A 26,009-nucleotide genomic window follows, 5' to 3' on the forward strand; every position below is an offset into this window, starting at 1 on the left:
TATAAAATCCTTTCCATCAATCCTTGCTTCTCTTTTATTTAAGCCCCTTTCATCACAAATTACCTTTAATAGGAGCTGTCAGAAAAAGACTGACTCCTGACAAGACACAGCTTTTCAGTCTAAAGACCTTGTTTGAAATGCAGCAAATCTTTCAATCTTTCACCACTCACATTGTAAGATACATAAAATAGAGTAATAGAGGATGAGTTTTTCTTTTTTCTATTCTTTCAATGTGATTTTATATTAAATTTAGTTCAATGTTACTTGAAGCTAATTTAAGTTCTAAATATGAAAAATTCTGTTCTGCACTGAAACTTTACTCCACACATACAGTATATCAAATGGAGGAAACAATATTTTAACAAGCTTCAAAGTCTTGATCACTACTGAGCAAAACTTAAATTAACAAGTAATTAATCCAGTTCAATAAAACCTTGTAGGTTCCCAATGCTGAATATATAAATAGTATTAGATTAGGCTAAGTTTACACAGTGCACTTCCAATGCATTTTTTTACTGCAGCTTTCTGATTATGCGCTTATAAAAAATTTGGCCAAAAAAACGCATTAAATGCGTATCATGTGAACAGTTACCTAAATCAGGCTTAAAAGGGAATCTGTCAGCGGGTTTTTGCTATTTAATCTGAGACCTGCACAATATAGAGCAGCAGAACTTGATTCTTGGGATATGTCTCTTACTGGGCTGTGTGTTGTAGTTTCAATACAATCATGTTTTATGAGCAGGAGATTATCACTGCCTGACTAGTCAGACTAGTTAGGTTAATCTGTGCAACCCCACCCTCACCACTGATTGGCAGCTTGCTGACAATATTCAGTGTACACAGGAAGCTGCCAATCAGTAGTGAGGGCAGGGTTATGCACAGCTCAGCATCCTGACCACTGCTACATTTACAACAGAGAAAACAGGTATTCTATCAAAACTGCACTAAACAGTCCAGTAAGTGATACATCATTGAAATAAGGCTCTCTTCACCTACATCATTCTGCTCTCAAAAAACATAGCAAAAAACCTGCTAACAGATTCCATTTAAGGACATGTGCACAGAGCTATAGCTCACCTATTAGAGAAGATCAAATTTGTTCAAGGCAAACTGAATTTGCCTAAAGTTTTCAAAAAGTTCAGATTGTCCTGAAAATATTTTTTTTGCAATTCACTTTGAATAATTATTAGTGTTGAGCGAGCACTAAACTGCTCGGGTGCTCGAAGCTCGGGCCAAGCTCACCGTGATACTCGGGTGCTTGACCTGAGCAACGAGCCCAATGTTAGTCTATGGGAGACCCGAGCATTTTTGCGGCGGCACCCCCGGCAGTCTGTAGAAAGCCTAAAAAGTGCCCAAAACGATAGTGACAGTGCTCAAATGACATGGGGACAGCATGGGGATCGCCCCAGGAAGCATTTCTGACCCCCAGGTCAGTGCTGTCAACAACTTGGTCAGAGGTATTAAGCCACTTTTAAGGGCTCACAATAAAACGTTGAAAAACTAAACTGAAACAGTTTTCCTGTGAAATATGTTAAGGAACATCCTTTCCAGGGTAAAGACTTGTGTGTAAGGTAAAATAAATAACCAAAAAAAAAATACTCCTGCACACCTTGGGCTATGTTCAGAAGTAGCAATTTTTATGCGTTTTTGCACTTTTGTATTGCTTTCAACCGTGACAAATGCATTCACCGGGAAATGTCATTTTAACATTTTACAACCTTACCTGGCCATGTGCTGTGTGACACATGCATACAGTGCTGAAAAGACATGGGAACAGCATGGGGAAGACCCCTGGAAGCATCTCTGACACCCAGGTCACTGCCTAAAAGTGTGCCCTTCAGAAGTGATCCTTGCCGCATCAGAAGATGCAGACTTGCAACTATCCCCGTGCAAGTCCTTGTCCCAGGGCTGTGTTCAATTGTACCTCCTCCATTCCTTGCAATGCAAGCGCAAGTATGCAGCCTGCCACCCACCCACCCCCAGGCTGCAATACCATACTGCTTGCTTGCATTTGAAATTGGGCCTTTTAGGCATGTAGAGGCGGAATCTGGCCACCACATCATGGCTGCGTCGGTGGCCTGGTATCCTTACTCAGTCCCCAGCCGCCCGGCGGCCGTGTGTCCACGCTTGGTCCCCAGCTGCCAGGGGGCGGCCGGGTGTCCATACTCGGTCCCCAGCCGCCCCGTGGCTGGGTGCCCACACACGGTCCCCAGCCGCCTGGGGACGGCCAGGTGTCCATAAACGGTCCCCAGCCACCCCTATTTGAAGGACAGCCTAACCACAAACACGTGGACAAGTGAATGTGGCCAGGGATGGTCCATCTGACTGACGCCTTCACACTGGGTTAATATTGTGGAAGCCGGGACACAGTTGGACACTGGGATGCAACACATCCTCCAGACATAGAGGATTGCGGGTCCTGGGTCAATCAGTCTTCAACACAAAGTTCAGAAGGTCGACAGCAGCAGTGGAGGAAATGCAGTCGTGGAGGTTAGAGTTAATTAAAAACAACATTTCAATGCCCCTTGGCAGAGACGTGGAGGTCAGAGTAGCTTAACAAGACGGTATTAATGCCCCTTGGAAGAGTGGTGGAGGTCACAGTAGCATAACAAGACAGTTTTAATGCCCCTTGGAAGAGACATGTAGGTCACAGTAGTTTAAAAAGATGGTTTTAATGCCCATTGGAAGAGTGGTGGAAATCATAGCAGCTTAACAGGAGAGTTTTATTGCCCGTTGGAAGAAACGTGGAGGTCAGAGTAGCTTAACAAGACGGTTTAAATGCCCCTTGGAAGAGACGTGGAGGTCAGAGAAGTTTAACAAGGCGGTTTTAATGTCCCTTTGAAACGTCATGGAGGTCAGAGTAGCTTAACAAGACGGTTTTAATGCCCTTGGAAGAGACGTGGAGGTCAGAATGGTTTAACAAGACGGTTTTAATGCCCCTTGGAAGAGACGTGGAAGTTAGAGTGGTTTAATAAGACTGATTTAATGCTCCTTGGAAGAGTGGTGGAGGTCACAGTAACTTCACAAGACAGGTTTAATGCCCATTCGAAGAGACGTGGAGGTCAGAGTAGCTTAAAAAGATGGTTTTAATGCCCCTTGTAAGAGTCGTGGAGGTCAGAGTAGCTTAACAAGACGCTTTTAATGCCCCTTGGAAGGGACGTCAAGGTCACAGCAGCTTAACAAGACGGTTTTAATGCCCCTTAGTAGAGTGGTGGAGGTCACAGTAGCTTAACAAGACAGTTTTAATGACCATTGTATGAGACGTGGAGGTCAGAGTGGTTTAACAAGACAGTTTTAATTCCCCTTGGAAGAGACATGAAGGGTTCAGTAGCTTAACAAGACGGTGTTAAAGCCCCTTGGAAGAGACGTGGAGGTCAGAGTGGTTTAACTAGATGGTTTTAATGCCCCGTGGAAGAGACGTGGAGGTCAGAGTAGCTTAACAAGATGGTTTAAATGCCCCTTCGAAGACACGTGGAGGTTAGAGAGGTTTAAAAAGACGGCTTTAATACCTCTTGGAAAATATGTGGAGGTCAGAGTAGCTTAACAAAACGGTTTTAATGCCCCTTGGAAGAGATGTGGAGGTCAGAGGAGCTTAACAATACTGTTTTAATGCCCATTGGAAGAGTGGTGAAGGTCGCACTAGCTTAACAAGACAGTTTTAATGCCCTTTGGAAGAGACGTGGAGGTCAGAGTAGCTTAACAAGACAGTTTTAATGCCCCTTGGAAGAGACGTAGAGGTCAGAGTAGCTTACGAAGACGGTTTTATTGCCCTTTAGAAGAGTGGTGGAGGTCACAGTAGCTTAACAAGACAGTTTTAACGCCGCTTGGTAAAGACGTGGAGGTCACTGTAGCTTAACAAGACCGTTTTAATGCCCCTTGGAAGAGTGGTGGAGGGCACAGTAGCTTAACAAGACAGTTTTAATGTCCCTTGGAAGATACGTGGAGGTCACAGTAGCTTAACAAGATGGTTTTAATGCCCCTTGGAGGAGTGGTGGAGGTCACAGTAGCTTAACAAGACAGTTTTAATGCCCCTCGGAAGAGACGTGGAGGTCAGAGTGGCTTAACAATATGGCTTTAATGCCCCTTGGAGGAGACGTGAGGTCAGAGTAGCTTATAAACACTGTTTTATTGCCCCGTGGAGGAGATGTGGAGGTCAGAGTGGTTTAACAAGACGGTTTTAATGCCCCTTGGAAGAGATGTGGAGGTCAGAGTGGTTTAACAAGATTGTTTTAAAGCCCCTTGGAAGAGAGGTGGAGGTCAGAGAAGCTTAACAAAATGGTTTTAATGCGCATTCGAAGAGTGGTGGAGGTCACAGTAGCTTAACAAGAAAGTTTTAATGCCCGTTGGATGAGACGTGGAGGTCAGAGTGGTTTACCAAGATGGTTTTAATGCCCCTTGGAAGAGACGTGGAGGTTGCAGTAGCTTAACAAGACCATTTTAATGCCCCTTGGAAGACACGTGGAGGTCAGGATGGTTTAACAAGAAGCTTTTACTGCCCCTTGGAAGAGACGTGGAGGTCAGAGTAGCTTAACAGGATGTTTTTAATGCCCCTTGGAAGAGACTTTGAGTTCAGAGTGGTTTAACAAGACGGTTTTAATGCCCCTTGGAAGAGACGTGGAGGTCAGAGTTGATTAACAAGATGGTTTTAATGCCCCTTGGAGGAGTGGTGGAGGTCACAGTAGCTTAACAAGACAGTTTTAATGCCCCTTCGAAGAGACGTGGAGGTCAGAGAGGTTTAACAAGACAATTTTAATGCCCCTTTGAAGAGATGTGGAGGTCAGAGTAGCTTAACAAGACGGTTTTAATGCCCATTGGAAGAGTGGTGAAGGTCGCAGTAGCTTAACAAGACAGTTTTAATGCCCCTTGGAAGAGACGTGGAGATCAGAGTAGCTTAACAAGACGGTTTTAATGCCCCTTGGAAGAGACGTGGAGGTCAGAGAAGCTTACCAAGATGGTTTATTGCCCCTTAGAAGAGTGGTGGAGGTCACAGTAGCTTAACAAGACGGTTTTAATGCCCCTTGGAAGAGTAGTGGAGGTCACAGTAGCTTAACAAGACAGTTTTAATGCCCCTTGGAAGAGAAGTGGAGGTCACAGTAGCTTAACAAGACTTTTTTAATGCCCCTTGGAGGAGGGGTGGAGGTCACAGTAGCTTAACAAGACAGTTTTAATGCCCCTTGGAAGAAACGTGGAGGTCAGAGTGGTTTAACAAGATGGCTTTAATGCCCCTTGGAGGAGACGTGAGGTCAGAGTAGCTTATCAACACTGTTTTAATGCCCCTTGGAAGAGATGTGGAGGTCAGAGTGGTTTAACAAGATGGTTTTAATGCCCCTTGAAAGAGATGTGGAGGTCAAAGTGGTTTAACAAGACAGTTTTAATGCCCCTTGGAAGAGATGTGGAGGTGAGAGTGGTTTAACAAGTCGATTTAATGCCCCTTGGAAGAGACTTGGAGGTTAGAGTAGCTTATCAAGACGGTTTTAATGCCCCTTGCAAGAGAGGTGGAGGTCAGAGTAGCTTAACAAAATGGTTTTAATGCCCCTTGGAAGAGTGGTGGAGGTCACAGTAGCTTAACAAGACAGTTTTAATGACCCTTGGAAGAGACGTGGAGGTCAGAGTGGTTTAACAAGACGGTTTTCTTACCCTTTGGAAGAGACGTGGAGGTCAGAGTAGCTTAACAAGATGGTTTTAATGCCTCTTGGTAGAGACGTGGAGGTCAGAGTGGTTTAACAAGACGGTTTTAATACCCCTTGGAAGAGGCGTGGAGGTAAGAGTAGCTTAACAAGATGGTTTTAATGCCCCTTGGAAGAGACGTAGAGGTCAGAATGGTTTAACAAGACGGTTTTAATGCGCCTTGGAAGAGACGTGGAAGTCAGAGTAGCTTAACAAGACGGTTTTATTGCCCCTTAGAAAAGGGGTGGAGGTCACAGCAGCTTAACAAGACGGTTTTTATGCCCCTTGGAAGAGTAGTGGAGGTCACATTAGCTTAACAAGACAGTTTTAATGCCCCTTGGAAGAGACATGGAGGTCACAGAAGCTTAACAAGACGGTTTTAATGCCCCTTGGAGGAGTGGTGGAGGTCACAGTAGCTTAACAACACAGTTTTAATGCCCCTTGGAAGAAACGTGGAGGTCAGAGTGGTTTAACAAGATGGCTTTAATGCCCCTTGGAGGAGACGTGAGGTCAGAGTAGCTTATCAACACTATTTTAATGCCCCTTGGAAGAGATGTGGAGGTCAGAGTGGTTTAACAAGACAGTTTTAATGCCCCTTGGAAGAGATGTGGAGGTGAGAGTGGTTTAACAAGACGGTTTTAATGCCCCTTGGAAAAGTGGTGGAGGTCACATTAGCTTGACAAGACAGTTTTAATGCCCCTTGGAAGAGACGTAGAGGTCAGAGTGGTTTAACAAGACGATTTAATACCCCTTGGAAGAGGCTTGGAGGTTAGAGTAGCTTATCAAGAAGGATTTAATGCCCCTTGCTAGAGAGGTGGAGGTCAGAGTAGCTTAACAAAATGGTTTTAATGCCCCTTGGAAGAGTGGTGGCGGTCACAGTAGCTTAATAAGACAGGTTTAATGCCCCTTGGAAGAGACGTGGAGGTCAGAGTGGTTTAACAAGACAGTTCTCTTACCCCTTGGAACAGACGTGGAGGTCAGAGTAGCTTAACAAGACAGTTTTAATGCCCCTTGGTAGAGACGTGGAGGTCAGAGTGGTTTAACAAGACAGTTTTAATGCCCCTTGGAAGAGGCGTAGAAGTCAGAGTAGCTTAACAAGATGGTTTTAATGCCCCTTGGAAGAGACGTAGAAGTCAGATTGGTTTAACAAGACGGTTTAATGTGCCTTGAAAGAGACATGGAGGTCAGAGTGGTTTAACAAGACGGTTTTAATGCCCCTTTGAAGAGACATGGAGGTCAGAGCAGTTTAACATGATGGTTTTAATGCCCCTTGGAAGAGACGTGGAGGTAAGAGTAGCTTAAAATGACAGTTTTAATGCCCCTTGGAAGAGACATGGAGGTCAGAGTGGTTTAACAAGACGGTTTTAATTCCCCTTGGAAGAGTGGTGGAGGTCACATTAGCTTAGCAAGACAGTTTTAATGCCCCTTGGAAGAGACATGGAGGTCAGAGTGGTTTAACAAGACGGTTTTAGTGCCCCTTGGAAGAGAGGTGGAGGTCAGAGAAGCTTAACAAAATGGTTTTAATGCGCCTTCGCAGAGTGGTGGAGGTCACAGTAGCTTAACAAGAAAGTTTTAATGCCCGTTGGATGAGACGTGGAGGTCAGAGTGGTTTACCAAGATGGTTTTAATGACCCTTTGAAGAGACGTGGAGGTTGCAGTAGCTTAACAAGACCATTTTAATGCCCCTTGGAAGACACGTGGAGGTCAGGATGGTTTAACAAGATGCATTTACTGCCCCTTGGAAGAGACGTGGAGGTCAGAGTAGCTTAATAGGATGGTTTTAATGCCCCTTTGAAGAGACTTTGAGTTCAGAGTGGTTTAACAAGACTGTTATAATTCCCCTTGGAAGAGACGTGGAGGTCAGAGTTGTTTAACAAGATGGTTTCAATGCTCCTTGGAGGAGTGGTGGAGGTCACAGTAGCTTAAAAAGAAAGTTTTAATGCCCCTTCGAAGACACATGGAGGTCAGAGAGGTTTAACAAGACGGTTTTAATGCCCATTGGAAGAGTGGTGAAGGTCGCAGTAGCTTAACAAGACAGTTTTAATGCCCCTTGGAAGAGACGTTGAGATCAGAGTAGCTTAACAAGACGGTTTTAATGCCCCTTGGGAGAGACGTGGAGGTCAGAGTAGCTTACCAAAATGGTTTTATTGCCCCTTAGAAGAGTGGTGGAGGTCACAGAAGCTTAACAAGATGATTTTAATGCCCCTTGGAAGAGTGGTGGAGGTCACAGTAGCTTAACAAGACAGTTTTAATGCCCCTTGGAATAGACGTGGAGTTCACAGTAGCTTAACAAGACGGTTTTAATGCCCCTTGGAGGAGTGGTGGAGGTCACAGTAGCTTAACAAGACAGTTTTATTGCCCCTTGGAAGAAACGTGGAGGTCAGAGTGGTTTAACACGTTGGCTTTAATGCCCCTTGGAGGAGACGTGAGGTCAGAGTAGCTTATCAAAACTGTTTTAATGACCCTTGGAAGAGATGTGGAGGTCAGAGTGGTTTAGCAAGACGTTTTTAATGCCCCTTGGAAGAGATGTGGAGGTCAGAGTGGTTTAAAAAGACGGTTTTAATGCCCCTTGGAAAAGTGCTGGAGGTCACATTAGCTTAACAAGACAGTTTTAATGCCCCTTGGAAGAGACGTGGAGGTCAGAGTGGTTTAAAAAGACGATTTAATGCCCCTTGGAAGAGACTTGGAGGTTAGAGTAGCTTATCAAGACGGTTTTAATGCCCCTTGCAAGAGAGGTGGAGGTCAGAGTAGCTTAACAAAATGGCTTTAATGCCCCTTGGAAGAGTGGTGGAGGTCACAGTAGCTTAACAAGACAGTTTTAATGCCCCTTGGAAGAGACTTGGAGGTCAGAGTGGTTTAACAAGACGGTTTTCTTACCCCTTGGAAGAGACGTGGACGTCAGAGTAGCTTAACAAGATGGTTTTAATTCTCCTTGGTTGAGACGTGGAGGTCAGAGTGGTTTAACAAGACGGTTTTAATGCCCCTTGGAAGAGGCGTGGTGGTCAGAGTAGCTTAACAAGATGGTTTTAATGCCCCTTGGAAGAGACGTAGAGGTCAGATTGGTTTAACAAGACGGTTTTAATGCCCCTTGGAAGAGACATGGAGGTCAGAGTAGTTTAACATGACGGTTTTAATGCCCCTTGGAAGATACGTGGAGGTCAGAGTAGTTTAACAAGACTGTATTAATTCCCCTCCGAAGAGTGGTAGAGGTCACAGTAGATTAACAAGACAGTTTTAATGCCCCTTGGAAGAGACGTAGAGGTCACATTAGCTTAACAAGATGGTTTTAATGCCCCTTGGAAGAGTGGTGGAGGTCACAGTAGCTTATCAAGACATTTTTAATGCCTCTTGGAAGAGACGTGGAGGTCAGAGTGGTTTAACAAGACGGTTTTATTGCCGTTTGGAAGAGACGTGGAGGTCAGTGGGGTTTAACAAGACTGTTTTAATACCCCTTGGAAGAGTGGTGGAGTTCAGAGTAGCTTAACAAGACAGTTTTAATGCCCCTTGGTAGAGTGGTGGAGGTAACAGTAGCTTAACAAGACAGTTTTAATGCCCCTTGGAACAGATGTGGAGGTCAGAGTAGCTTAACAAGACGGTTTTATTTCCCCTTGGAAGAGACGTGGAGGTCAGAGTGGTTTAACAAGACGGTTTTAATTCCCTTTAGAAGAGACGTGAAGGTCAGATTAGCTTAACAAGTGGTTTCAATGCCCCTTGGAAGGGTTGTGTAGGTCACAGTAGCTTATCAATACAATTTTAATGCCCCTTGGAAGAGACTTGGAGGTCAGAGTAGCTTAGCAATATGGTTTTAATGCCCCTTCGAAGAGTGGTGGTCACAGTAGCTTAACAAGACGGTTTTAATGCCCCTTACAAGAGCCATGCAGTACAGCATATTAAAAACATTATTCCCAATATCGTGGAGTGGGTCTCCCATAGTCTTTGCCTATGCCTTCCAAGCAAAAGCTGCCAAAAATTAGGACGGAGGAACTTGCAATGCTGGTGTTGAAGACGAATAACCGAGCACAAACACTTTTCACAAATCATATATGACGTATTCCAGCCTTTCAATTATACATTTCTCTTAATCACCACTTTAATCATTAACACTACCTCGTTCTCCACCATAGCGCTTCTCGTACCCCAAGTCCTATTGAAATTTTCTAGGGCAACTGGGCAAAATATTTTATTTCCTGTGAATCCTGGATTCTATTTATTTCTCCAGCTGAATCAATATCACAATATTCATGAATGGTATTCGGTTCTACAAAACAATGACGGTTAATATTTGCATGTACTAACGTAAGGAATGTATTATCTACCTCCCGTAGCCCCCACCCGTCAGATTCAACACTAATCTCGCAGCTTCCTAAAATGCGTGACAGCTCCATTGTTGTATTTGCTAACCAGAGTACTACACACGCATTCAGCACACATCATCTAACTATTTATATCTCGTACCTCATCACTACGTAGCATGTACTTAACACAGTTATACATAATATAGGCCGTTAGTTAAGGTGGAGCAGCAATAATTAGGAATTAAAAATAAATGAGGTAGTATATATGGAATATGCGGAGTGGTTAATGAATGCAAAAATGCAATATAATCTATATTAGTAATACTATAATTTCATTAGAAATTATTAGAAATTGTTAGAAATGATATAATAAAGAGATAAAAAAAAGGAAATAATTTTTTCTACCTGAAGATTTTCCGTTCAAGATCCCAGGAGACTGACCTAGGTCGACCCCACCTCTCCCGGAGAGAAAATTCACTTAGAGTGTGAAAGCCACTCACTTACCCGGCCGGGGTTTGTTTCTGTTCGGGATAGAGGTAAACCTGTTGTTCAGTCTCAGATGAAGTTAAAGAGAAAATTGATCACGCTGGGGCCTCCAGCTGTTGAAGACGAGTGGGGATCTGGCTTCTCTCAGGCAGAAAATAGACTCTATAAAGAGATCTCTTGTATCGGCACTTTCAAATAAGACACTCACTACAGACTGTCTCAAGAGAATAGTCCTGTTTATTATTAGATGTCATCATATTATATACCCTTAGTAAACTCTTAGGTGTGCATACAGGTCAATCTTGTGATTTTGTCAAAAACAAGATGAGCTAAATCGAGCAAGAATACAGAGTAAATAGATTTCTTAAAGGCAATGTTAATTACTGAACAATTATTTTAACAATTATCACCTTGTCTATCTGTCTCTCATGTCCCTACCTATTTCCTAGGCCTGCAAGATAACCCTACTTCACGATATCACGGAGCTAACCCTACGTATGCAGTGGGATGCCAGTCCTACTGTGCATCTGACTCGCCCCCTGGGCTGTGGGGCACTCGGAACCGGGCAATAGGGAGACGATGGGGGTAGTAGTGGCGACCCGGTCCCGTGGCTCAGGGTGGTCAGACCAGTGGCAGTCTTTTAGATGTTTTAGATAATGTCCGACTACGCCACCCGTGGATTGCGGTTATTAGGAACCGCCGCTGCAGGGCAGACCGCTGGGGCCGATGATGAACGCAGCTGGGATGGTGTGACTCCCCACGGGAAGAGTGCGGCCCCAGGGCAGTGTAGTGGATGGTGGGAGTGATGGTGGTGAGAGTCCCAGTACCGGTAATGCCGGAGGAGCGAAAAAGCACACAGACAGCGTACTGCAGTCCAGGGTCTTTACTCACGGTTAATATCCAAGTCACTTCTGCAGGGAATGACTGCCCGAGCCATGCTGCGTCCACCAGGTAAGGGGCTCGGTCAACCCCCAGACAGCTCAGGAGTATGGCTCAAGACCCCCTTTTGTCCTTTCTCTGGCCTGCCTCACCAGTGACCCACTTTTGTCCAGCTACCGCGGACTTGTGCGGTTAAACGTGGGCCCCGTCCTCCGCTGTCCTATATGGTGCCTTCCTAGCAGGTTTGATGAGGTGTCGCACCAATAAATGATCACGACCTCCGGTCTTTGGCTGAGGGTTGTTCCTCCTCCACCAACTTGGGATCCGGTACCCTTAATCTGCCTGACCCTGCACCCTGGATTCTCGTGGGTTCTTAGGGTCCCTTCCACCTTCTTGTTCCTGAGCCCTTCGGTTTCTTCCTCTCTTTCTTTGCTGTTCCTTTCTGTTTCTGTTCCTTTCTGTTCTTGTTCCTTTCTGTTTCTGGCCCTCTCCTCAGGCCTGCCTCATGGAGCTGGGCCCAGACTGAGCCACAGCTCCCTGTCAGCCCTCTCTGGTCGAACTCCTCTCTCTTCTCCTCCTGCTTGAACTGACCCAGAACTAAGATGGTGCCCACCTTTTATACCTCCCTCTAGAAACATGAGCCCACAGTCCATCCTTTCCCTGTTCAGCTGAGCATTTTATCCACTCCTCTTTTTCTGGTGCAGCGGCCTGATCCTGTAGGCTCTGCAGGAGGTTCAAATCCACACTCCCAGACACTGGCACGGTGTATGTTTCTACTGGGAGGGGTAACAGGGCTGCAGCTTTTGCAGCTGCGTCTGCCCTCCTATTTCCCTCTGACTCCTTTGTGCACTCTTTGGTGTGGGCTTGTACCATTACAATAGCTACTTGTTTTGGCAACTCCAATGCTCTGAGGAGTTGAGCTACTGCTTCAGCATTCTTTATGGGTTTACCAGAAGAACCAATAAAGTTTCTGCTTTTCCATATGGGACCATAATCATGGCAAATGCCAAATGCGCAGCCACTGTCAGAAAAGACATTCGCAACCCTATGTTCTGCCATTATACACGCTTCAGCGAGTGCTTTGAGTTCAGCTTCCTGGGCAGACATTCTAGGAGGCAGTGCTTCACTTTTCAATACCTCATTTTGGCTGACTATCGCATAACCTGTATGGGGCATCCCATCTTGGTAAAATCGGGAGCCATCTGCATATAGTTCTAAGTCAGCCTCGGAAATTGGTGTTTCCTGTACATTGGCCAGTGGTTTAGTTTCTGCGTCCATTAATTCAAAGCAATTATGCTCAAAGTGTAATGTCTCATCATCAGTTGTCTCGGGTATTAGTGTGGCAGGATTGAGAATTGTACACCTCCTGATAGTAACATTTGGGGGAGTCAATAATGCCACTTCATACTTTGTCAATCTGCTCATGGACAGGTGTTTTGTCCTGGCCTGGAGCAGAAGCTCCTGCACCGAGTGGGGATCTTGTATTTCTAGTGCGTTGTCCAGCACTAGATCTGCCACCTTCTCCTTTAGCATGGCACAGGCGGCTATCGCTCTGATACATGAGGGTGCCCCCTTTGCAACAACATCGAGCTGAGCAGAGAACTGTAGTATCCTAGAGGACAATGTCTACCTACATGTTTTTGAGTGAGCACACCTTAAGCATGTGTGGCACCCCAGGGGTCTGGTTTTCCACAGTAATGTAATGTTATGTCTGAGAGCAGGTGGGAGGTCCTTTGGTCAGGGATCCTGTGCATGCCACACCTCCTGCCCAGTCTTGGGAGGGGAAGAACTTCCCCTGTATAAACCCGGGGCTGAGGCAGGGTGAGTCAGACAAGGAGAGTGGAGAAGAGAAGCAGCATAGGAAACAGCAGAGTTACAAGGAGTCAGGGGCTGGCAGCTGCAGAGTTCGCCCTGACTAAGAAGATTCTTTACCGGACCCGGAGTCCGAGGCTGTGGGGACTAACTCCTACCCAGCAGCAGAATCCGTCAGGCAGGGGATTTCAGGTCCTCTGGCCCAGAAGCCCGAAGGCACGGTCACACGCGTGGGACCAGCACCGCCATCGTGGAGCGGAAGCCATTAGAAGGCCCCGAGTCACCGGCCATACGGGTGAGCACCACACGGTACACTCAGGGACGTGGGCTACTTACATCAGCTTCTAGCAAGGTAGCCAGAAGAGTACAGTCAGTTTGGGAGGCCTACAACTACGCCTGGCCAGGGGAGATCCCATCTGCTCAAAGACTGACCAGGCCCCGTTTGCTAGCAAGTACTCCGGGAGGGTCTGTCGTTGTTACCAGTAAAGACCCTGAACTACACCGTACCGTCTCTGAGTGGTTCCTGCTACCCCCATCATCCACGTCGGCTGCCCTGAGGCCATACCCCTCCCGTTGGGGGTTATACTATCACGCTGCACAATCCTACCACCGGCCTCAGCGGTCTGCCCTGCAGCAGCAGCTTCCTGGCTGCACTCAACGGGTGGCGTAGTCATCAACTATTTACTACTAATAGACTGCCGTCTAGTTTGACTCCCTGGGCACGGACCGGGTCACCGCCACGAGATTACAACCCTCCACGGATCCGGCTCCGGGTAAGCTCCCGCGTGCGCACCGCAGCGCGACACAGGCCCAGGGGCGCGTCAACTTTGGCGTAGTCGGCAGGATTTCGTGCCCGCAACCACCGGGTACTGCGTGCCTGAAAAGCAAAGACTGTTCAAACTTACCAGTGGTGAAGATTCCCGCTATCCGTGGAGGTTTCCCGCCATCCGGCGCCATCTTCTACCTTCTTCCCGCCATCCGTGGAGTTTTCCCGCCGTTGGACGCCATCTTGGGGACGCCGCGCGGGAAGAAGAGGGGCGTGGACTCTGAAAGCGCGCGAGAACTGAAGCCCCGCCTCACGTCCTGACGTTGCGTAAGGTCCTGGAAGGAGCCCAGCAGACGCCGACGTCACAGGAGCGCGACGGAAGGTCCTCAACCCTGACGATCCACTGCGGAGCCGCGGCCTACGGAAGAGGATCATCGCAAGGTAGGCCACGGTCCACTAGGGGGGAGGAAGATGTCGGATACGGAGGAGAGCTTCACTGCCCCAACCCCCGCCAGCGCTACCGCTGCTGCAGTTATGCCCTTCACCATGCCCTATATCCCGGGAGCAGCTTGGCTACCCCAGTACTCAGGGGAGTCACATACCCTGCATGACTTTAGAGAAAAGCTGGATAGCCTCTTCCAGGTGTACCCCCTCACAGAAGAGCAAAAAGTGAGCATCCTGGTGGCCCAACTAACCGGGGCAGCCAAAAGGGAAGTAAAATCCTGGCCACCTGGGAGGAAGACTGTCGCAGGGATACTAACCCGGCTGAAGGACACCTTTGATACCCGCACCTCAGCCGAGATTAAGCTTAGATTCTACGGGTGCAAGCAGCGAGCGCATGAGAGTATAAGGGACTATGCACTAAACCTACAAGAGGCCCTGAGGGCCATAAAGCAGACCGACCCTGATGGGGTGGGAAACGAGGACAGGCTGTTGACTGAACAATTTATAGAGGGTTTATATTGCAATGCCCACCGAACCCAGTTGCGGGCAATGGCCTTACAGGATCCCCATCTGGACTTTGCACAGTTCAAGGACAGAGCCATCCGGGTGCTCCGAGAACCGGCACCAGGTGGCGTTGTGACCCACAGACGCCCCACTACCACTTACTACCAGGAGGCGGCGCCCTTGTCAGCAGGGCCTGTGGGAGCTGATGCGCAGGCTTTGGACAATGACCCGGCTCCAGACCTACACCATCAGGTCCAAGAGCTAGCTAAGAGCGTTGCTGCGCTAACCCGAACTGTGCAGTCTTTACAGGTTTCCACCCCAGGGAAGATCCAGCTGGCATCCGGACCGGAGGACATCCCGTGGCGTCGACCAAGGAGGACCCCACCGGCCAGAGGAAGACCCAGTGACCGATACAGCGATGACGGACGACCCATCTGCCGCCGCTGCAATCAATCCGGACATATGGAAAGGTACTGTTCTTTAAACGGGCACAACCTGGGGTAGAGGGCCAACCCCCAGGAAAAAGATCACCAGGCCCATCGAACTGGCGCGACAGATATGTGGGAGGACGTCCAGTCTTGCCTGTGGTACTGGATGGCATTCCCATGAGTGCCCTACTGGATACCGGGTCACAGGTCACCACCATCCCGTACGTGCTCTTCAAGCAGTACTGGAATGACTCGGATATTACCCACTACCCTGACGACGACTTGAGTATCATCGCCAGCAATGGCCAGCCCGTGCCACAGATCGGATTTAAAGAGGTGGCCCTCAAAATCGGTAGAGTCGAACTGGCCGCACAGGGACTGATCATTGTAGATATTGATAAACATGAGAGTCACCCAAAAATAACTCTAGGAACTAACGTAATTGAAAATTGTCTTGCAGAGGTGATTTTCCTTTTACAGCAGGTTGCCAAGAACGCCAGCTCCGGCGAGCAGCGGGTGCTCCAGAAAGAGATCCGGGCACTGATGCAACGGCAACAAGTGGAACTCTCCGGCGGTGAGATTGGTAGCGTAAGAATGTGTGACCCTTTTCCTATTGCCATGCCCCCAAAAAGTGAAATGATGATTTGGTGCCGGGCAGCTATTGGTCTGAGAGGAAGAGATTACCAGGCAATGGTAGAACCAGTTTACTCAGACAGTAGGCCCACCATTTTGACAGCACGGGGGGTGGTCAATGTACGCCATGGGAGGGTGCCCATTCGCATAATAAATATTGGGGAGAGGGAAGTGTACCTGCCCCGGTATGCCACGCTAGCCAAATTATATACCACTAATCAAAATTCTATACAATCTGTGGAACCCTTGCCTCCATCTCACCCGGAGGAAGGTAACGGCTCTAAGAAAGACATGGAGGACTGGTGTCAGCAACTACATTTGGGTACTGATTCCACTCCCTCACATCAGAAACAAGGAGTCTATCGGGTGGTTCAAGAGTACGAGAGAGTGTTTAGTAAACACCCGTTAGACTTTGGGCGGGTCAAGGGGGTAGAACACCGCATCCCCACGGGAGATCATCCTCCCATAAAAGAGAGGTATCGACCCGTACCCCCTGCACACTACCAACACGCCAAGGGGATGCTTCGAGACATGAAGGAGGCTGGGGTAATCCGGGATAGCTGTAGCCCCTGGGCAGCCCCACTAGTTTTAGTCAAAAAGAAAGACAACACCATGAGGATGTGTGTAGATTACCGGAAAATCAATCGTATCACACACAAGGATGCGTACCCCTTACCAAGGATAGAGGAGTCATTGGCTGCTTTAAGATCTGCTAACTTCTTCTCTACCTTGGATCTCACTAGCGGGTACTGGCAGGTTCCTGTAGCAGAGGCGGACCGGGAGAAGACCGCATTCACCACCCCGATGGGACTTAGCGAGTTCACCTGCATGCCGTTTGGACTCTGCAACGCCCCAGGAACCTTCCAACGATTAATGGAGTGCTGTCTGGGCCACAGAAACTTCGAGACGGTCCTGTTGTACCTGGACGATGTCATCGTATACTCCAAAACTTATGAGGACCACCTGAAACACCTGGCGGAGGTGTTCGAAGCTCTGGCGAGTTACGGCCTAAAGGTGAAACCCTCCAAGTGTCACCTCCTGAAACCAAAGGTGCAATACCTGGGACACGTGGTGAGCGCTGACGGAGTGGCTCCCGACCCCGATAAGATCACCGCAATTAAGGGATGGCCAAGCCCCTCCAGCGTAAAAGAAGTGCGGCAGTTCCTAGGGTTGGTAGGCTACTACCGAAGGTTTATTCCCGGTTTCACCAAAAAGGCAGCGCCTATGCAGGACCTCCTGATAGGCCAGTCCCGGAAGGCCAAGAACCAGAAGCCGCCCTTCAAATGGGAAGAGCTAGAAGAAGAGTCCTTCCGCCAGCTGAAGATGGCCCTCACGGGGGATGAAATCTTGGCGTACCCGGACTATAGCCAGCCCTTCATCCTCTACACCGACGCCAGTAACATCGGGCTAGGAGCCGTACTGTCCCAGATTCAGCAGGGGAGAGAACGAGTAATCTCCTATGCCAGCCGAAAACTGCGACCCACCGAAAGGAACCCCGAGAATTACAGCTCATTTAAGCTAGAGTTCCTGGCCGTGGTATGGGCAGTCACCGAGCGCTTTAGGCATTACCTCGCTTCTTCCCGGTTCACCGTATACACGGATAACAACCCGTTGATACACCTGGACACGGCAAGACTCGGTGCCCTGGAGCAGAGGTGGATGGCCCGTCTGTCCAACTACGAGTTCACAATCAAATACCGGGCAGGACGCTCCAATACTAACGCGGATGCCCTGTCCAGGATGCCCAACCTGCCGGACGAAGGAGAAGATCCGGAGGGACTGGAAGAAGTTGAACTCCCTGCGTTCCACCGTCATGGGACTATCCAGTATTCCCACCGGGTAAGGGGTAAGCAGGCTGCTACGTTGAACCCCTTACCCCACTACAACTGGGTGGAAACGCAAGACAGCGACCCTGCCGTCCGACTAGTGAAGGAAATGCTGACTCGGCCGGAGGCTCGCCTTGAACCAGACGCTCCGGAGGAAGCCAAACAACTATGGGCGGAGAAGAGTCGACTATTCCTTTACAAGGGGAAGTTGTGCCGCAGAATGGTCAACTCCCGGACGCATGAACTACTCTGGCAAGTAGTGGTGCCACGAAGAGACGCAGCCATGGTGATGGAGGCATACCACGACGGAGCTGGACACTTCGGGTGGAAAAAGCTGGAGTTCCTGCTGCGCGAGCGGTTCCACTGGGTAGGCATGAGGGGAACCATCGAGAAGTGGTGCAGAGACTGTGGCCCGTGCAATCTGAGAAGGAAGGACCGGGCCAGCCAGAAGACTCCCCTGCAGTCCATCGTCACCCGGCAACCGTTGGAACTGGTAGCCTTGGATCATGTAAAACTGACCCCCAGCAGAAGTGGCTACGTCTACGCGTTAACCATCGTGGATCATTACTCCCGGTTTCTGGTTGTCGTCCCCGTCAAGGACTTAACGGCTCGAACAGCAGCTAGAGCCTTCCAGCAGCACTTTTGCCGTCCACACGGGTACCCGGACCAAGTGCTGACGGACCAGGGACCTGCCTTTGAAGCGGAGGTCTTCCAGGAATTCTGCAATCTGTATGGCTGCCGGAAGATAAGGACGACACCCTACCATCCGCAGACTAATGGACTTTGTGAAAAAATGAACCAGGTGGTAATGGATCTTCTAAAAACGTTGCCCCTGGAAGAACGCAGTCTGTGGCCTGAAAAGTTGCCCGACCTGGTGGACCTATACAACCACATCCCGGTAGGTTCCACCAACTGTACCCCGGCTTACCTAATGAGGGCAAGACCTGGTAAGTTACCTGTTGACCTGGAAATGGGAGTCCTGACCCCCGAGGACACTTCACCAGAAACAGACTGGGACACAGAGAGGCAGCAGCAGTACCGGAGAGTACAGGAGAGCGTGGAGCGAAGTCTCTGTCAGGCTAGGGAAAGACAAGAGAAAACTTACAACCAGTATGCTCCCGCTGTTCCCCTGGTACCCGGAGAGCAGGTCTTGAAGAGGAAGAGACGGCTCCACAAGTTGGACGACCAGTGGGAGAAGGACCCGTACACCGTACTGCCCTCAAGCCACGAGAACCCGAAGGTCTGTACCATCAGTAAAGACGGAGGGGAAACCACAGCCATTGTATCCCGGGACCACCTGAAGAAGTGTCCCGAACAACTGAGGAACCCTGAAGAGGAACAAGAAGACCATCGACCCGTGGAAGAAAGGGAAGATATGCTTAGTACCGTGCTCGGGGACTTCCCTCAGTCTTGGACTCAAGTCAATGGTGCAGTTGTGGTACCCGTACTCACCTTCCTCCAACCATCATCCCAAGAACCTACGGAGCAACGGGTAGAGCTGGAAGAACAGCCGGTCCAGGAGGCAGAAGACTCCACACAAGCAGAACAGGAGAATCAACCCTCTGCTTATAGTGAGCCTGCCGTACCCCTAGTGAGACAAAGAGCCGGTAGACAGCTGCCCAGTTTACCCTTGACAGTTCCTACACCCTGTAGTTCAGGGCCAGACAGTCAGCTCCGTAGGTCCACTCGGGCCACTAGAGGCCAGTTACCCGCACGCTGGAGAATTTGAAGTGTGTAAATTGTTTTATTTATGTTTTTCTGTGTCTTGTTGCTTGTATATAATTTTGTGTTTCTAGTTATTTTTAGGGATCCTTGGTGGATTTACCGGGAATCCTTGTACATAGTTGGAGCGTAACCCAGGATGGACTAGAGACTGTTAAGGACTCGGGGTAGGACAGACCCCTACCTGGTTACGTCTCCCTGTGTTGGTGAAATGGACACCTTGCTTTCTTCAGAGACTGCACTCGGTTGCGGACACGCCGTAACCATCTTTATATGTTTTCTTATTGTATTATTAATGTTTTTGCCTTGTTATGATTTTCTAAATGTGTTTAGTCCCGGAGTACTAAATTTCACTAGGGGGGAATGTGGCACCCCAGGGGTCTGGTTTTCCACAGTAATGTAATGTTATGTCTGAGAGCAGGTGGGAGGTCCTTTGGTCAGGGATCCTGTGCATGCCACACCTCCTGCCCAGTCTTGGGAGGGGAAGAACTTCCCCTGTATAAACCCGGGGCTGAGGCAGGGTGAGTCAGACAAGGAGAGTGGAGAAGAGAAGCAGCATAGGAAACAGCAGAGTTACAAGGAGTCAGGGGCTGGCAGCTGCAGAGTTCGCCCTGACTAAGAAGATTCTTTACCGGACCCGGAGTCCGAGGCTGTGGGGACTAACTCCTACCCAGCAGCAGAATCCGTCAGGCAGGGGATTTCAGGTCCTCTGGCCCAGAAGCCCGAAGGCACGGTCACACGCGTGGGACCAGCACCGCCATCGTGGAGCGGAAGCCATTAGAAGGCCCCGAGTCACCGGCCATACGGGTGAGCACCACACGGTACACTCAGGGACGTGGGCTACTTACATCAGCTTCTAGCAAGGTAGCCAGAAGAGTACAGTCAGTTTGGGAGGCCTACAACTACGCCTGGCCAGGGGAGATCCCATCTGCTCAAAGACTGACCAGGCCCCGTTTGCTAGCAAGTACTCCGGGAGGGTCTGTCGTTGTTACCAGTAAAGACCCTGAACTACACCGTACCGTCTCTGAGTGGTTCCTGCTACCCCCATCATCCACGTCGGCTGCCCTGAGGCCATACCCCTCCTGTTGGGGGTTATACTATCACGCTGCACAATCCTACCACCGGCCTCAGCGGTCTGCCCTGCAGCAGCAGCTTCCTGGCTGCACTCAACGGGTGGCGTAGTCATCAACTATTTACTACTAATAGACTGCCGTCTAGTTTGACTCCCTGGGCACGGACCGGGTCACCGCCACGAGATTACAACCCTCCACGGATCCGGCTCCGGGTAAGCTCCCGCGTGCGCACCGCAGCGCGACACAGGCCCAGGGGCGCGTCACATGCCCCCCTGATTCATGACAGAAAAGGAAAAATGGTAAGCTCTAGTTGGGGATTCCTAATGCCGGTGCTGAGAGAATGGCGTCCTTGAGCATTTGAAACCCCTGTTTTGCTTCTAGGGTCAGCAAATAAAGCTGACCCTTATTGCATGCAGAAAGCGTGTCAAATAGGGGCTGCATCATGGCAGATGCAGAAGGAATCCACTCTCTACCGTAGCTGACCAGCCCTAGGAATGTTCTTAGAGCGCTGGAAGTCGTTGGTTCTACAGCCTGGCTGATTGCCTTCTTTCTTTCTGGGGTGATATGTTTTAGTTGGAAGGAAATACAATGTCCAACTCTTTCTTTTGCAATCTGCAGTTTTTCCTTGGATTCCTTGCAACCTTCATGGTACAAGAAGATTAGCAAAGACAATGTCTCCTTCACACATACGTGCTTACTTGAGGTACTCAACAGTAGATCATCCACATACTGAAGTAGCTGAATGTCTTGATTCTCAGGATGCCAAGAGAGAAGTACTCATGCCATTGCCTCTGAGAACTCGGAGGGAGAAGTTGCTCCCCCCTGAGGAAACCGGGTACAGCAATACTGCTTTCCTCCATAGGTGAAGGCAAACAGCAGCTGGCTCTCATCATCTATTGGCACTGAGAGGAAGACATTTCATTACTGTGAAAAATTTGGTACTATGGGAGTGTGTCTACGACCATTAATTTATTAACCTCTCTCAAGTCATGGACCATACGGTAGCCTACCGGCTGGTCCGCGATTTGCTTCTTTTTCACTGGAAACAGTGGAAAATGAAAAGGGGGTCTACATTCCTTGATTATACCTTTTTTCTAAGTATGTATTCACCTGTTGTGCAATTGCTTCTGTTTGCTCCTTGCTCAGGGGATATTATCTCATACGTACCGGTACAACACCAGGTTTCAACCTAATTGTCACTGGAGTTATTTTTAACAGTCCAACATCTGTTTTATCTTGTACCTGTAGTACGGTTGGTACCTTACCAAGCATCTTCTGTATGTCGTCATAGAGACCTGAATCCACCTCCTTTTCAAGTTGAATTATTGACATTATTGTTGATATTGTTGTTTCAGATAATGGACCTGCAACGGTAACACCTTTCTTTCAAAATTTAATGATTGCATTCATTGCATTAAGAATGTCTGCACCTATTAAATTTCTAGGACATTTATCTGAGACAAGTAGATGGCTACATAAGTCAATAGTATGTGCTATCTTAACCTTTACAGGTTCAGTTTCCTTTAGGGGGTCTATAGTACCTCCAGCTCCTATTCCTTGAATAATTCTCCCCGTCGTGTATACATGTGGCATGTCCTCTTTTCTTATGATAGTACGGCTCACCCCCGTGCCGATCAAATATTCAATTTGTTTCCCATTGGGAAATTCTAATTGGGTTACTGCCATCGGACCTTCCCATGGGGGAGCCACTATCATAGAATTGAATCGGGGGCGGCCAATTTCCTAGTCTGAAAAATCTTCCTCTTGTCCGGTGTTTGCAATGGTGTCATAAGCTTGTCCTGTCCTTGCTCTTTGTCTATGCGGACAGTTCCTTTTGATGTGACCCTTCTCACGCACCCAAAACAGAGACCCTTTTGTTTACAATCCTACAGGTCCATTACTTTTTTTCTTTTTCTCTACCCTCCCGCCCAAATTAGTTCGAGTGGCTGACTTCACCGCGTCCTTAATAGTATCCTGAAAGGCATCTGGGTGTATATTAACCATGATTGGGGTGACCTTATCCTTCTTTTTCTCTTTTCTCTTATTTATGGCCTGTTCTAATCCTCTGAATGTGGATATTGACTGCTCCAAGGGGGCATATAAGCATTCTGGGCACAGCTTAAAAACCTCTGTCCTGAGGTCTTCTCTGAGACCAGAGATAAACATAATTTTCAGGAACCCCAATTCCCTTGGATTATTCAAATTATAATCATGATCTTTAAACACAGTTATGCACCTAGCATGGAATTTGACTACAGCTTTCTCGGGTTCTTGGAATATCTCTGGCAGCACGGAGATAAGGCTTTCTGCCATTGTTTTCGTAACTGCATTCAACCGGAGAATAAACTGTTTTCCAGAATCTAGAGTTTTAGTGTCATCTGGCACCACTCGTATGCCTTTTCCTTGATAGACTTGTTTACCTTTTTCAACAAGTGGTACTCCACCATTGAGATTACAAAGCGGTACCAGATCACTCCACAAAGCGTCATAGTTCTCAGCTACCCCTTTCACCGCCTTATAATATACTATCGGATTTTTATACATGTCTGGAAAACTATTTGCCATTGACAATTGCTCTGACCTAGACCATGGTTTATACCAAGTGGTGGTATCCATTTTTACCTGTTGTCCTGCATCCCCCTGTGTACCCCTGGTGGTTTGTGTAATGACTGGGAATGCAGCCGTCTCTGGTTTTCTTTTGTCGAGATTACAGTTTTCACACTGAAATATTGTATTACTATTACTATCCTGACATCGTGGACAGATCCATGTTTTAGAGCGTAATGCTATATTTTCCTTTAGCTGCTGAGTGTGGGGGAGGGCTGTGGGCTGCGTGTGTGTTCTTGCATTCTCCTCTCCACTTCCCTCCTCACTTGTCACTGAGCTAATAGCCTGATTTTCCATGTCATCCTCTTTGCTCTTGACTTCCCAAATACCGTCTTTACCTGCCCTTAATTTCAAAATTTTCACCTTGCGTGAAGGGATGGATGGGGATAGTATTATGTGCAGGTGGAGTGATTGGTCACTATCTGCACTGGGTGTAATAGTATGCGTGGGAGAGAGTTGATAGGTATTGTTCTCAGTGGAACTATGTTTTGTCTTTAATGGGGTTGAGAAACTCTCAGTAGATCCAGATGGGATCTGTGGGTAATGGCTTCCTATAGCAGAGGCTGGGGGACTCTCAGGTGTACCCCTGATGGGCCCCCAAGGTGTACCAGGACTGATTGCGAGTGTCGGATACAAACAGGGATACTGATAACCCTGGTACGGTGGCATCATGGTAGGTTGTTGTGCGTATGGGTAATGAGGTGAGTGTTGTGGGAGCTGTGATGGGTATGGTCGGATACATCATGGGTGATGGGGAAGGAGATTGGTGAATCTGATTGGTTGACTCGTTCATATATGGTATGGTGCTGGCACTATGTGTGGTTGTTGGGGATGTAGAAACCTCCGACAGTGATTTTTCCTTCTCAACACTTACACTTGACTCTGATCTATAACTTGACGCTGATCTATTCTCCGACCGAGCAGAAGGCGCAGCCTGAATTGGACCTTGTTCCCGACTAGGTGTCGGAGTTGTCTCGTATGAGATCTGCTTCTGATCACTACCTGATCAGTTTCATCATCATTAGTGTTGAGCGAACATGCTCGACACTGCTCGGTACTCGCCCGAGCATCACGCTACTCGGGATGTTCGGCAAGCACCGAGCATTTCCGAGTTACTCGGGCGGGAGCTCGGGTCTCCGCCCTGCATGTTTGGCGCTCTTTACAGAGCCAATGAACATGCAGGGATTGCCAGCAAGTCACTGTAATGCCGCAGCCATGCTGGTTGTGGGCATTGCATTGATTGGCTGGCCGCACAGCGTCACCTCGAGTTCTTAAAACCGGGCGCCGCAATCTTGGACACAGACGACTGGGTTCAGACAGTGTAAGGACAGCGCTGCTGATTTAGGGAGATATATATACTGCAAAATAGTTAGTGTAGGGTCTGTAAAGGCTGCCAGATCAAACAAACAGTCCTTCTCAGGACTAATATCCATCCCAGATATCAGGCAGGCAGGCAGGCTGTATAGAAGTCGCAGTGGATATACCAGCAAATGCTGCATTACAGTCATGTGTGCTCCTGTTTCTGAAATTGCTGGACTTAGCTCCAGGCTCAGGGGCTAGGAAAAATCCTTTTTTTTCATCTAAATCCTCTTTTTTTTCCTCCATCACTATGTACAAATACCCGTATTATTAACCTTTTGGTTTCCACACCCCCCCAAAAAGAAAAAAAAAAAAGTGTGTCTGTGACAGTTCAGACACAAATATATCTGTTGAAAATAGTCTGGTGTAGGCAAGAGAAACAGAAGTGTGGTTTTGCAATTCCACGGTTCAAACCTCTGTATTATCCACTTTTGGGCAATTTGTATCTAAAAAAAAAACAGTTTGAGTGTGTCGCTCACTGTTCAGCAGCAAATATATATATTTAAAAAAGTCTGGTATACACCTGTAAATTATAACAGTGGTTTTGCTGTTCCATGGTAAAAAATCTCTATTATCCTGTTTTTGGCATTTTTTGCCGTAAAAAAAAACTGTAATAGTGTCTCCCTGATTGTTCAGACACAAATATATCTGTTGAAAATAGTCTTGTGTAGGCCAGAGAAACAGAAGTGTGGTTTTGCAGTTCCACGGTTCAAACCTCTGTATTATCCACTTTTGGGCCATTTGTATCTAAAAAAAAAACAGTTTGAATGTGTCGCTCACTGTTCAGCCACAAATATATATATTTAAAAAGTCTGGTATACACCAGTAAATTATAACTGTGGTTTTACTGTTCCACGGTAAAAAATCTCTATTATCCTGCTTTTGGCATTTTTTGCCATAAAAAAAAACTGTAATAGTGTCTCCATGATTGTTCAGACACAAATATATCTGTTGAAAATAGTCTGGTGTAGGCCAGAGAAACAGAAGTGTGGTTTTGCAGTTCCATGATTCAAACCTCTGTATTATCCACTTTTGGGCCATTTGTATCTAAAAAAAAAACAGTTTGAGTGTGTCGCTCACTGTTCAGCCGCAAATATATATATTCTAAAAAGTCTGGTATACACCAGTAAATTATAACTGTGGTTTTGCTGTTCCACGGTAAAAAATCTCTATTATCCTGCTTTTGGCATTTTTTGCCGTAAAAAAAAACTGTATCAGTGTCTTCCTGATTGTTCAGACACAAATATATCTGTTGAAAATAGTCTGGTGTAGGCCCGACAAATAGAACTGTGCTTTTGCAGTTCCACTGGTCAAATATCTGTATTATCCTGCTTTTGGCAATTTTTGCCGTAAAGAAAAACAGTAATAGTGTCTCCTGATTGTTCAGACACAAATATATCTGTTGAAAATAGTCTGGTGTAGGCCAGAGAAATAGAACTGTGGTTTTGCAGTTCCACGGGTCAAATCTCTGAAATATCCTGCTATTGGCATTTTTTCAGTAAAGAAAA

Source organism: Phyllobates terribilis, unplaced genomic scaffold (genome assembly GCF_046119375.1).
Source record: "Phyllobates terribilis strain yellow unplaced genomic scaffold, ASM4611937v1 Scaffold_2__4_contigs__length_985480577, whole genome shotgun sequence".
In the NCBI taxonomy this organism is placed as follows: Eukaryota; Metazoa; Chordata; class Amphibia; order Anura; family Dendrobatidae; genus Phyllobates; species Phyllobates terribilis.